We start from the raw sequence: 13,438 nt of genomic DNA, 5'->3' as shown, positions 1-13,438 counted from the left end.
TTACAGCTCAAAATCAGCAGGACATTTATGGAATGAATGGGTTCAATTTGTACAGACAAAGAGAGGTAACTTCAGACCAACAGGATGGTTTGGTGTCTGCTCCATACATTTTGAAAAAGATAAATTTGTGAGGCAAATTCACACAGAAGGATTTGAGCGACGTCGGGTATGCGGAGCAGTTCTTACGATCTGGAAACAAAAGTCAGAAGCGCCATCCCAAAGAGCAAAGAGCTCACCGCACAGTAAGAGTCAAGCTTGTGTTTCGCCTGTTGCTTGAATTGATTAGTTTTCCTTAGTCAGATCAATAACATTCTAAGGGTGTTTCTATGTGGCCAAATATAATACTTAGATAGACAATTACTGATCTAAAAGCAAACCAAAACATGCTTACTCTGAGTCATTTCTTCATCCTTGTTGTCACGAAGTTGTCTAAGCCAGGGCTTTTCAAAGTGTGGGGCGCGCCTCCCCTAGGGGGGCGCCAGAGTTCTTCAGGGGGGCGCAACGTGAGGAAAAATAAACCAGAATAAGTTACTACTGCGGACATTTAGCGAACTTCAGCTAGCCTTTGCCAGAGACAAAATGGATCGATTTTTAGTACCTAAAGCTACAGTGAGTGAGGAGACAGAGTCTGGGCCAAGCAAAAAAAGAAGGAAGTATGACCACGATTATTTAAAGTTTGGATTTTCATGGACTGGATCTGAAGATGCTCCACTGCCACAGTGTGTTGTCTGCCAAGAGGTGCTAGCTAACGATGGTATGAGATGTTTAAAATGTGTAAAACAAGATGTTTAAAAAAAAAAGCACAGATGTTTAAAATGTGTACAAAAGAGGTTTTAAAAAGCACAGATGTTTAAAATGTATAAAACAAGATGTTTTAAAAAAAGCAGATGTTTAAAATGTGTAAAAAAAGTTGTAAAAAAGCACAGATGTTTAAAATGTGTAAAACAAGATGTTTTTAAAAAAGCACAGATGTTTAAAATGTGTACAAAAGAGGTTTTAAAAAGCACAGATGTTTAAAATGTGTAAAACAAGATGTTTTTAAAAAAGCAGATGTTTAAAATGTGTAAAAAAGTTTTAAAAAAGCACAGATGTTTAAAATGTGTAAAACAAGATGTTTTTAAAAAAGCACAGATGTTTTAAATGTGTAAAAAAGATGTTTTCAAAAAGCACAGATGTTTAAAATGTGTAAAAGAAAGAAATAAAAATGTGTACAACAACCATTTTTTAAAATATGAATGGAATGGGGGTGTCGTGGATAAGGTGCCATACCATAAATCTGGGGACCTGGGTTTGATTCTGGCCTGAGGTCATTTCCTGATCCCTCCCTGTCTCTCTCTCCTGCTCATTTCCTGTCTCTACACTGTCCTATCCAATAATAAAGGTGAAAAAAGCCCAAAAAAATCTTTAAAAAAATATGAATGGAACATTAAGTATATAGCAACAACAAAAATTGTAAGGGGGGGCGCTGTTGTTTATTTGCTCTCGGGGGGGGGGGGCTGACTCTCCCACACTTTGAAAACCCCTGGTCTAGAGAGCTTTACAAAAGAAGGCAGTTGACCAAAAAATCGCTGCAATCTACGGTAATAGCGGACAAACTTTTAGTGATTTTTTGGAAACAGAATTCAGATTAAAAGATTTTCTTTTTCAGGGCATTTTTTAAAAAATTTATCGGTGAACTTTATAACCTATTTGAGCATATCACACACAGAAAACCCGGGATTTTATGATGTAATTTTTGTGAGACCAGCACTTTAAATGTTACAGAAAAAAAATGTTTGTATCTGAGCAGCATATTACATAAGAGACCACTTTTCAGATTACAGATAGAAAACATAATGAAGGCTGCTGGGTTTTGCTGCAAAATTAAGAAGCAAGTGTGACAAAGTGTCCAGAAGAACTGTGGCTGGTTCTGCAAGATGCTCAGTAAAACCTACAGCTCATTTCCTTATAAAACTGTACTCACTGTACCTGAGACGACTATTTTTTAACCCTTTGATGCAAAACATATGCACACCCCTTCTAATGCACAACATGGGTCAAAAATGACCCGCATTCATTTTTCCAGGTTATTTCATGCTGACTGAGTTTTTCTTTGCTCTATCTTTTGAAATCAATTTATTTTATGATTGAATATTCCAAGTATTCTTTAAATATCTTGTTTTTAATTACCACAAATCATTAATTTAATTTTTTCTTTCCTACTTTATGAACAAAAATACTTTTTATATTACTACACATGGGTTATCCAAGTGTGATTTAAAATTAAATGTCTTAATACTATAATAATAATTTGTTTCAAGTAATTACTTTAGCAGTGAATGGGGCCAGTTATTTATTTATTAACTATGTAGTTAGCTAAGCCAACTACAATAAAATTAGCTAACTAAAGTAGAATATGTCAACAGCTCGGTAGCTAATAGTAATTACTTGTAACTTTCTGACAAGTAATCTACTCACTCTCAAGGCAACCTAAACATAATCAATTTTTTTCTAAGGTAATGTTAGAACAATTGAAAAACATTACTTGCATGTATTAGATGGGCAAAGGGAGCTGTGCTGAGCTGTGAAATGTCTGGCACAAGCACAATTCACAGTTCCCACCAAACGCTGGAGTAAATGCATGCGGGTCGTTTCTGACCCATGTGTGTAAACTTGATGTAGAATTACAAAAGCTGTGCTTGTTCATAACTTAAGAAAGGAAAAATAAAAATGATGATTTGTGCTAAACAAAAACAAGATATTTACTGCATATTTGGAAAAGTAAATGACAAAATGAATTTATTTCAAAAGTATCTCATACCTTCATATCTCAGCCATACATGAAATAACCTGGAAAATGAATGCAGGTCGTTTTGACCCATGTTGTGCATTAGAAGGGTAGTGATACAAAAAGGGTTTTTATTCAAAAAGTAAGAAAGGAAAAAATAAAATGAGGATGTATGATGATCAAAAACAAGTTAATTGAGGAATACCTTGAATACTGAATGATGGAATTAATTTATTGCAAAGATATAGAAGATAAAAACTCAGCCAGGTCACTTTTGACCCATGTTTTGCATCAAAGGGTTAAAAGCAATTTTCTTTCTTTTTTTTTAAAATACTGACTTTTTTCATTTATTATGGCTTACTACTGTTTATAGTATTTTTTTTAATGTTGAAATATTTCATTTCATTATTTTTAAGCCAGTTTTGGTCTTCAGCATTTCTTTACATGTGCCTAAAACTTTTACACAATACTGTATATCAAGCTGTTATGAGACATGTTTAAACCTACATGAATACTAATTTAAGATTGATTCCAACAGGTGTCATGTTGACAGCAACAGAGTCAGAAAGCATAGATATTTACTGATATACCGATAATGCCACTTTCCAGGCAGTAAGGTCTGCACTCCAGAAAGTTACATAAGAACCTTATATAAAAAGAAATCTGTTAATATCAAACTGATAAGTCAACCTTACATCATAATAAACCACAAAAGCCCTTCTAAACTGTCTGTATGCATGGTTATGCACTTATAATGACAAAACAATAAACTCTGCACAGAACACAGATACAAAAATGTGTATAAAGAAGGTAGTCATTTGGAGTGACTGACAGATGATTTCAGTGCAACTTGGACCAGCCATTGGTATACCTGACTCCCATAAGAGCATTGCATTTTTCTCTGTTTTCTAAGCCCAAAGAGGAACGCATGTCAAAACAAAGACAGTCCTGTTGCCACCCAAATTCAGTCTCAATCCCAAATACAGTACCACTAGCTACGTTAGCTGTGAGTTTAACATGTCATGTTAATGGTTCAACATTTCTGACAATCAGCCATTAAATCTTGTTAGCATAGCGGTGTGCTGAGAGTTGGCTTCCCAGGCTCACCAGCTAATGCTACCCAGGCAGGGACAGAAAAGCCACAATGTACGGTACGTGACTCATCCGGTATAAAGAAAGAAAGCACAACTTTATTCATCATACACTTGTGAAATTCCTCTCTGCATTTAACCCGTCTGAAGCAGTGAACACACACACGCACACACACACATGAGCAATGAACACACACACATAGCCAGAGCAGTGGGCAGCCATGCTAACAGCGCCCGGGGAGCAGTTGGGAGTTAGGTGCCTCGCTCAAGGGCACCTCAGCCCAAGGCCGTCCCATATTAACCTAACCGCATGTCTTGATATCTGCACTAATGGTAGAAGGATCTGTGCAGAAGAAATAAAAAAGCAAGAACTTGCTTACAACTGCTAATGCCTATTGAAATAATCCTTTACATCAGTGTTTCTCAACCACTGGGCCCTGGCCCATTAGTGGGCCATGATTTTTTTTTTTCAAGTTGAAGCTAATTTTTATTTGTACAATGTACAATGGCAGGGTACAATGGCAGGGTTGCATCCGACGTCATGCCCACCTCATTAAGCTACGGTCACAGTACAGCTTGCGATGCTTTGCGATGGGTTATCGATGAAAATGAGGCATTCTGATGGCGATATACACGTGAGCTAAAAGTTATGTTGACACAGTAGGCGAACACTTGACTGTCACGCCTTTGTGCACTTGAGTCTGGCACAGCTCGAGTGGCCGCACGCGCTCATGGAGTGTGTTGTGTGCGTACTTGGGACACGGTCGTTATGGGAAATGCCCGATACTGATTTGAGCACAATCAGCACGCACAGATATCGACACTGTTTTCACAGAGGCTTTGCGAAATATTATCATTGTCACTGTCACGTTTGTTTCTAGCCATGTTTATAATGCTGTTTAAATCCTCTGCTTTCTGTTTTGCTTTTGTAAAAAAAACAAACACTTGGAAGACGGCTCTGGACACTTACAGTAATGCATTTATGGCTGAGGAGTTGCTACAGTTGACTTGCTAACTTTAGGACTGGAGTTGTCATAAAAAGTTTTGCACTCAAGTCTCCATCAGTGCACAGGTTATAACTTCAACAAAACAGATTTCATGCTAAAACTGTAATGAATTTCCTCGTTTCACAGTTGTACTTTATGATTATATAGGACACAGTTATAGAAGCAAGTTATTGATAATCATGCTATCTGTCATCACCCAAATGAGGATGGGTTCCCTTTTGAGTCTGATTCCTCTCAAGGTTTCTTCCTCATGTGGTCTGAGGGAGTTTTTCCTTGCCACAGGCTTTAAATTAGGGATAACATTAGCTCATGTTTCAAGTCTTTAATTGTCTGTAAAGCTGCTTTGCGACAATGCCTGTTGTTAAAAGTACTATACGAATAAACTTGATTTGAGTTAAATATCACGCCTGCTAATAAACACTCTTCCTGCACTTACATCTGTCTACTGCCGTCTATCTTGTAGTGTCTTGATCTCCAGATCTTTAACCCAGCCACATATAAAAAGTTGTATGCCTCCATGCTCTTCCAGGTTTTCATCTGTGTGTCCATGTAGAACAATGTCTGAAGCACCAGGTAGTTTGAGATGTCAGGGAACTCAACAGATGGATAATTTTCCAACTCATAGGAAACATTCTTCTTGGTTAGCGTATAAGGCTCTAATCCCATTGAGTGGTTTCTATGTCCACTTCTTTTGAGTGTACTACTTGGTTTTAATAACTTGCTTGTTTGCTGTACACAAACATGACAATAAGTTCTTGTGTTAATGGACCAGACTCCACTTTTGGATCATATTATCCCTTTTGAATGAGAATGACGTGAATGCATGGTTTTATGTTGGCTTCTGGCACATCCATACAGTTTTACAACCCCGATTCCAAAAAAGTTGGGACAAAGTACAAATTGTAAATAAAAACGGAATGCAATGATGTGGAAGTTTCAAAATTCCATATTTTATTCAGAATAGAACATAGATGGCATATCAAATGTTTAAACTGAGAAAATGTTTCATTTAAAGAGAAAAATTAGGTGATTTTAAATTTCATGACAACAACACATCTCAAAAAAGTTGGGACAAGGCCATGTTTACCACTGTGAGACATCCCCTTTTCTCTTTACAACAGTCTGTAAACGTCTGGGGACTGAGGAGACAAGTTGCTCAAGTTTAGGGATAGGAATGTTAACCCATTCTTGTCTAATGTAGGATTCTAGTTGCTCAACTGTCTTAGGTCTTTTTTGTCGTATCTTCCGTTTTATGATGCGCCAAATGTTTTCTATGGGTGAAAGATCTGGACTGCAGGCTGGCCAGTTCAGTACCCAGACCCTTCTTCTACGCAGCCATGATGGTGTAATTGATGCAGTATGTGGTTTGGCATTGTCATGTTGGAAAATGCAAGGTCTTCCCTGAAAGAGGCGTCGTCTGCATGGGAGCATATGTTGCTCTAGAACCTGGATATACCTTTCAGCATTGATGGTGTCTTTCCAGATGTGTAAGCTGCCCATGCCACATGCACTAATGCAACCCCATACCATCAGAGATGCAGGCTTCTGAACTGAGTGCTGATAACAACTTGGGTCATCCTTCTCCTCTTTAGTCCGAATGACACGGCGTCCCTGATTTCCATAAAGAAATTCAAATTTTGATTCGTCTGACCACAGAACAGTTTTGCACTTTGCCACAGTCCATTTTAAATGAGCCTTGGCCCAGAGAAGATGTCTGCGCTTCTGGATCATGTTTAGATACGGCTTCTTCTTTGAACTATAGAGTTTTAGCTGGCAACGGCGGATGGCACGGTGAATTGTGTTCACAGATAATGTTCTCTGGAAATATTCCTGAGCCCATTTTGTGATTTCCAATACAGAAGCATGCCTGTATGTGATGCAGTGCCGTCTAAGGGCCCGAAGATCATGGGCACCCAGTATGGTTTTCTGGCCTTGACCCTTACCCACAGAGATTCTTCCAGATTCTCTGAATCTTTTGATGATATTATGCACTGTAGATGATGATATGTTCAAACTCTTTGCAATTTTACACTGTCGAACTCGTTTCTGATATTGCTCCACTATTTGTCGGTGCAGAATTAGGGGGATTGGTGATCCTCTTCCCATCTTTACTTCTGAGAGTTGCTGCCACTCCAAGATGCTCTTTTTATACCCAGTCATGTTAATGACCTATTGCCAATTGACCTAATGAGTTGCAATTTGGTCCTCCAGCTGTTCCTTTTTCGTACCTTTAACTTTTCCAGCCTCTTATTGCCCCTGTCCCAACTTTTTTGAGATGTGTTGCTGTCATGAAATTTCAAATGAGCCAATATTTGGCATGAAATTTCAAAATGTCTCACTTTCGACATTTATGTTGTCCATGTTCTATTGTGAATACAATATCAGTTTTTGAGATTTGTAAATTATTGCATTCTGTTTTTATTTACAATTTGTACTTTGTCCCAACTTTTTTGGAATCGGGGTTGTAAATACAATACCTACAATTAAAAACAATTTGTTTTTATTGCACTTATTTAATTCCTGGGCTCCCATCTGTAACAGGGAGTGTTGTCGCGTCCCATTAATACACTTTACAATAGCTTATTAGATTCTAATAGAATAGATGAGCCAAAATAATTAGGGATCTTTTTTAATGGGCCCATTCCTGTTACAAGTAAGAATAGGTGGGCCGCAAAGCAGAAAAGGATGAGAACTCCTGCTTTACGTGTTTATATAGGTTCATATCAATTTTCTTAAAGGATTTATGTATGCATCATGTTGTGTATCCTTGTTAAGTGACCTAAACTAAATTAAATGATTGTGCACCATAGAATTGAAAAGATGATAGTGTGTAATAGCACACTAGTCACTTCATGGCATTCTTTCATGGAGATCCTGCTTTCATTACCAAACTAGGAGTTGTCTACAATTACGAAGTGAACAATAAGCTGAATATCTCTGCACTGCAACAATATGTTAGAATCCTTGAAAAGAGCACTTCAGTAGCTTTCAAACATCGCCAACCCTGAGCCTCTGTAATCTACAGTGCCCAAGAAAGAGGCTGTAGAATTTGGGTATTTTCACCAACTTTACAGTCTTCTTTTCATACATCAGCCATAGTTGACTGTTTATTGCAGATTTGTTAGCTATCTCAGGAGAGCTACCCAGGGTGGGCATCAAGGATATACAGCAGTTCCTACCCAACCATTCACACACACAGGGAACTCATGCAGACATGGGGAGAACATGCAAACTCCACACAGAAAGGCCCCTGTCAGCTGCTGGGCTCAAACCCTTCTTGCTGTTAGGCAACAGCACTAACCACTGCACTACCGTTCTGCCAACTTTACAGTCATATTTCTGGATAAAAATGACACCTCAGATGCTTCCACAGAGCTTGTTATGTTTAAAGTGGTTGTTTTTTTAAGGTCATGGGACCTTAAATGGGAGCTCAGGAACTCAGCTGCCGTGGCCGACCTCCGTGCATTCTCCTTAGCTTACCCTCTTGCCTGAACCCTTATTATAAACCAATGCTAGTGGAGCAGTTCTTAGCAGTAGCTACTGCTACTAGTTCTAGTTTGAACCTGTTATAACTTATGCCTTGACAAAAAAAAAAGCATATACATTTTTTAACATAGTTTGTACACTGCCAACTGTTTATTCTAGGCAGACTGGCATTGGTTACTGTTTCCAGTTTTTGATGCCATATTGGTAACACCATGACTGAACAAATTGTGTAATAGACAACTGTGCAAGTATTGCTTAATTCTATGCTGCACAGACATGCATACATACACACACACACACACACACACACACACACACACACACACACTAGCAGTTTGTTTCTGAATTTTGGCAGCCTTTCCCAGTGTGGCTTTAAAATAAAATAAAAAAAAAATCACACAAACTATATTAAATGTGGACAGATGGTGTGTACAGCAGGTAACACTGCCACCTCAAAGCTACAGTGTCCTCAGTTATTTTCTGAGCTCGGGTTAATGTCTGTGCACAGTTTCACATTTTCTCCCTGTATCCATGTGGATTTCCTCCAGGTTAAAAACGTACTGATAGATGGATTGGTGAAACTAAATTGGCTGTAAGTTTGAATCAGTGTGTGAATATGTGTGCATGGTGTCCTGTGATGGACTAGTAACCCCATTCTGTGTGTATTCCCACCTTACTTTTATTGCTCTTAGGACAGACTCTGGATTCACTGTGAGCCTAAGCAGAATAAAAGGATTATGAAAGATGAATGAATATTAAATGTTTTTTCTTTAAAATTACATTAAGGACACAACCATGTGAAATACCTAAATGTGTATCATGGTGAGGTATGTGAAAAGAAAGATTCAAAGCTTTCTAGGGCTAAGAGTATGTACAGCTTTTCTATTCAAAGCATTATGAATTTTTAAGTACACAAGGTACAGCATAACTAAGTCTTTCATGATCATCATCAACATCATCATCAGATTCATCATCATCATCATGATCATCGTCTTCTATTTATCCTGTTGTTAAAAATAGAAGTAAAAAAAAAAGTCAAAGTCCCTCTCATGCCAGAATCTGGTCTTCCCAGGCAGTCTCCTGTCCCAGTACTAACCGACTCTTTAAGGCATATGGGTGCAGTGCTGCTCTCCCTTTCAATAGCCCTCAGTCTCTCGCCTATACAGCAAGGGTTACAGTGGGGGGCTGGTCCTCTGGTAACCGCGAGAGTTTGACTTCCCCACTCGCATCTGTATTGCAGCATGCCTTGGCAGATGGTAGTAGGTACTATTTTTATGATGGTCTTTGGTATGACCTGACCACGAGTAGAACTCACAATCTCCTGGTCAAGAGGCAGACACGCTAACCACTAGGCCAAATTGCGGTCAAAAAAATAGATGTACTACCATATTATTGCTGTATTAGTCCTCCCTGCCTGCAGAAGTTGCCATCTCCTAAGTATGAATTTAGTTCCATTCACTCCTGGTTTGTTTTCTTGCTTGTGTGTATGTAAACTTTTGCATTGAAATAACTTTTTTCACATCTTATGTGTGTTCATCATAGCAAATGGAGATGATCACTCAATATACTGTAGGTGATGACAAATTTTCCTAATATGTTCCAAAGTATGAGGGTACTTCAAAAAGTTGTCGGCCTCACCTGGAAACAAGAGGCGTAACTCCCATTTTGGGGCATCACTGTATACTATAAAGCCTTATATCACTGTCCACAAAAACTCAAATGAAAGAAGCAAACAAAGAAAAAAGGAGAGGAAAACTTCAAGCTGGTGTGGTGTTGCTCCAGGACAATGCACCCATCCACACAGCACAGGTGGCAGTGGCAGAAGCAACCAAATGTGGCTTTGAACTTTTGCCCCATGCACCTTACTCACTCGTCCTGGCACCATCTGACTTCTATCTGCTTCCCAAACTGAAATCCCACTTGCGTGGTCACCATTTTCAGAGTGATGATGAAGTCATCCATGCTGTCCAGGAGTATCTGGAGGCTCAAGATATGACCTTCTTCTGTGAAGGGATAGCAAAGCTTGAACATCGGTAGGCCAAGTGTATTGAAGTTAAAGGAGACTATGCTGAAAAATAATGTAAGAACAATCTTTTTCCTGTGATGTTTTCTGGGTGAGGCCAAGAACTTTTTGAAGTACCCTGGTAGGTGCAAAAAAGATAGCATCACCAGGCCATATGACATAACCATGCATTCGTAATCCAACTGAGGCAGTACTAAAGTGTCAGATTATATGGAGTTCTAAGGATGTTTGATTTAAAAAAAAAAAGAACTAGCTCATTGATTAGCTCAGTGATTGATTTGATCCTTGATAGGAAATGCATGGCAGTATCCTTCATCTTGCATGAAGGTGAAGTCTGCTGCTGCTGGTGATGTGGAGGTTTAAATGTTTAAATGTAACACTGTTTGAGAGCTTCCTCTGTGTATTCCTCCACAGCTGTGTTCCCAACAGTATTAATGGGTACACGGGGCATGAGGAGGGGCAGTATCATAGAGAAGTTTGGCTGTGCAATGATATGGACACTGAGGAGCATCTAACAGTTGCTTTCCTCCTTCTGCTCTTACTTGAAGCCTGTGCTGTGCTGGACAGTGTGTGAAGAGATGTTCAGATTCTCTGCAGTAGGCACAGTAATGATAATAATAATAAGTTCAATTTATATAGCGCCTTTCTCACACCCAAGATCGCTTTACAATTAGAGAGGGGAAAAAAAGCCCACCAAAAGAGGGTCAGTATGTAATTCCAGTGGCGTAGCTGCTCACAGTCCCACCAAAAGACACACAAAGGTAAATCCCACACCGCCTGCACAGCCACCACGACGCCACCAGGCAACATTGCTCGGAACACCACACCATGGCTCCACAAAGTGAGCACAGAAGCACCGCCGCACAGAACGCTGGTATGTCCCAAATTGCCTGCACAGCCACCACAATGCCACCAGGCAACATCGTTCAGAACACTGCACCAAGCACAGAAGCACCGTTGCACAGAGCGCTGGACAAGCCTGATGTTAAAAAGAGCAACAAGCTCACTGCAGTCCATAGCGAGGAGCACAGGTATCACCCATGGTGGACCAAGGCCCGAAGGGAACCGACGCGCAAAACTGGGTCCAGAGCTACACCACAACCGGCGGACAAAACATTCAAACAAAGAACGTTCAAACAAAGAACAAACATCAAATCATACAATCACAAAAAGAAGAACAAACAGTAGATGCATGTTCACTGAGAATCGGTGTCCAATGTGCAAGAGCTCAGAGTACTGATTCTTTTCTGGAAGAGGTGAGCTTGGGGATTATGAAATGTGCATTTTCTCCAGCAAAAACTTGTTCAAGTAAATTGTGAGGTCAGCAAGAATGCATAATAATGAGTGACTGTATCAACATACGTATTTAGTCTGAACAAAAAGCTATTAGTGCTAGTTTCACTCACTATGAGTGTCAGAAAATTTTCATGTATACTCATTTGCAGATCTGGAGCCTTGTTGTCAGGTTAGGAGTCACTAAACTTTTTCTTTACCCTCAAGAGAATGATCAAAATCATTTCAGAAGGGTGTGACAAAATGATCATAAGATACCATTCACTGGGCCACACCACTGTAGTCCATGTTCATGCTTTTCCATTGGTCAGGGAGAATAACAAAGTGATTTTGAGACCATAAATATCGAAAACATTGCAACAAGAAACCTTGGCACTTGGTCAGATCTCCATCAGACATTTCAGGCCTAGCTATGATTGGTCAGGGTCTCTAGTTGCAGCAGAAATGGGAGCTAGCTTTTCGTGCTTGATGTAAATGGAGCTGAGCTATTGGTGAAATCTTCTGTCAGGCTCAGGAAGATTGGATGCAAGTAGAGATTTATTGTGTAAATCACGGGAGATTGCTCTAAGACAACGAGGGAGGCTCAGCCTCCTCTAAAAATGACGAACATCGTGTAGGATGAATTGCGCTAGGCTTATGTTATAGCCGACCTTATAACATTGCTATTTTAGATCCAGAATCATAGAAATATGTGCTCAACCCAACTACAGTGCGAAATCATTCCGTTATAACTTTCCCCAGTTCACCTAATGTGTGCGTGAGTTTTTCCCCCTCGTGACAGCGCGATGCAGCCCAGCCTCAGTGGATTGGGAGCTATGTGCTTGTCAATCTCAAAATGCAAGACGATTATTGGACAAATACTGCGAAAATGCCCGCCCATGGAGTCTCACGGACTCCCAGCCTCAGTGGACTTCAATGGCATTTGGGAGCTATGCGCTTGTCAATCTCAAAATGCAAGATGGTTATTGGACAAATACTGTGAAAATGCCCGCCCACGGACTCCGAGCCTCACATGGGAGGGACATGGCAGTTTCTGCGAGGAGACTGGTGATTGGTGAAAGTGGCCGGATATTTTCTTTGATTGACAGCTCGTTTCAACTATAGACAGGCAGCGGACAGTGTTGCCAGATTGGGCGATTTCCCGCTTAATTGGGCGGTTTTAAGTGCATTTTGCCGGGTTTTGAACATATTTTGGGCTGGATAACGTCAGCAGTATCTGGCAACATCAGTTCAGTCCCATGCGGATTCGCAAGTGCTGTGGTGTATCGTAAGAGATCAGCTTACATTTCGATTTCATTCATTACATACGGTTTCTACCAGCTTTTTTAGTTTGTATATATTTTTATTGTAAATAAAGTGTAAATATAGTGTTGTCAAGTTTGCTATCTTAGTTCCAGAAATGTCGTTTATTTGAGTGACTGAACTTGAACTTGAGGGGGCTAGTCAGCTAGCAAGAAAGCTGCGCACGGATGCCAAGCATTGCTGATTTAATTTTGGCGAAGCCATTTGCCAGTCTTCCTTTCGAGGAAAAAATTAAAATTAAAGAGCAGGGTAGACCAACGCCTCAATTTGACTTGGTGAAAAAGGTAGGGAATAATACTCGTTCCTTTCAGCTCTCCTGGTACGAGAAAGTGAATTGGCTAACAGCAAGTGACCCACATCAACAACAGTAAATAGGCTACTTTAGTAATATGTCATGGATGGACCAAAAATATAGAATCTATTTAAAATGTTTATGCTGAGTATATTATATTGGAATATATGTTTTTCT

The 13,438-nt window shown here is 39.6% G+C and overlaps 1 protein-coding gene across 1 annotated transcript in view; it reads right to left on the bottom strand.

Annotated features, from left to right (window-relative positions):
* The window catches only part of xpnpep2 (X-prolyl aminopeptidase (aminopeptidase P) 2, membrane-bound), a 51,660-nt gene that overhangs the window by 11,577 nt on the left and 26,645 nt on the right, over positions 1-13,438 (bottom strand). The window lies entirely within an intron of this gene.

The sequence above is a fragment of the Neoarius graeffei genome, chromosome 8 (genome assembly GCF_027579695.1).
Source record: "Neoarius graeffei isolate fNeoGra1 chromosome 8, fNeoGra1.pri, whole genome shotgun sequence".
Lineage (NCBI taxonomy): Eukaryota > Metazoa > Chordata > Actinopteri > Siluriformes > Ariidae > Neoarius > Neoarius graeffei.
The sequence above is the reverse complement of the archived record's forward strand: the minus strand, read 5'-3'. Positions and strand labels throughout refer to the sequence as shown.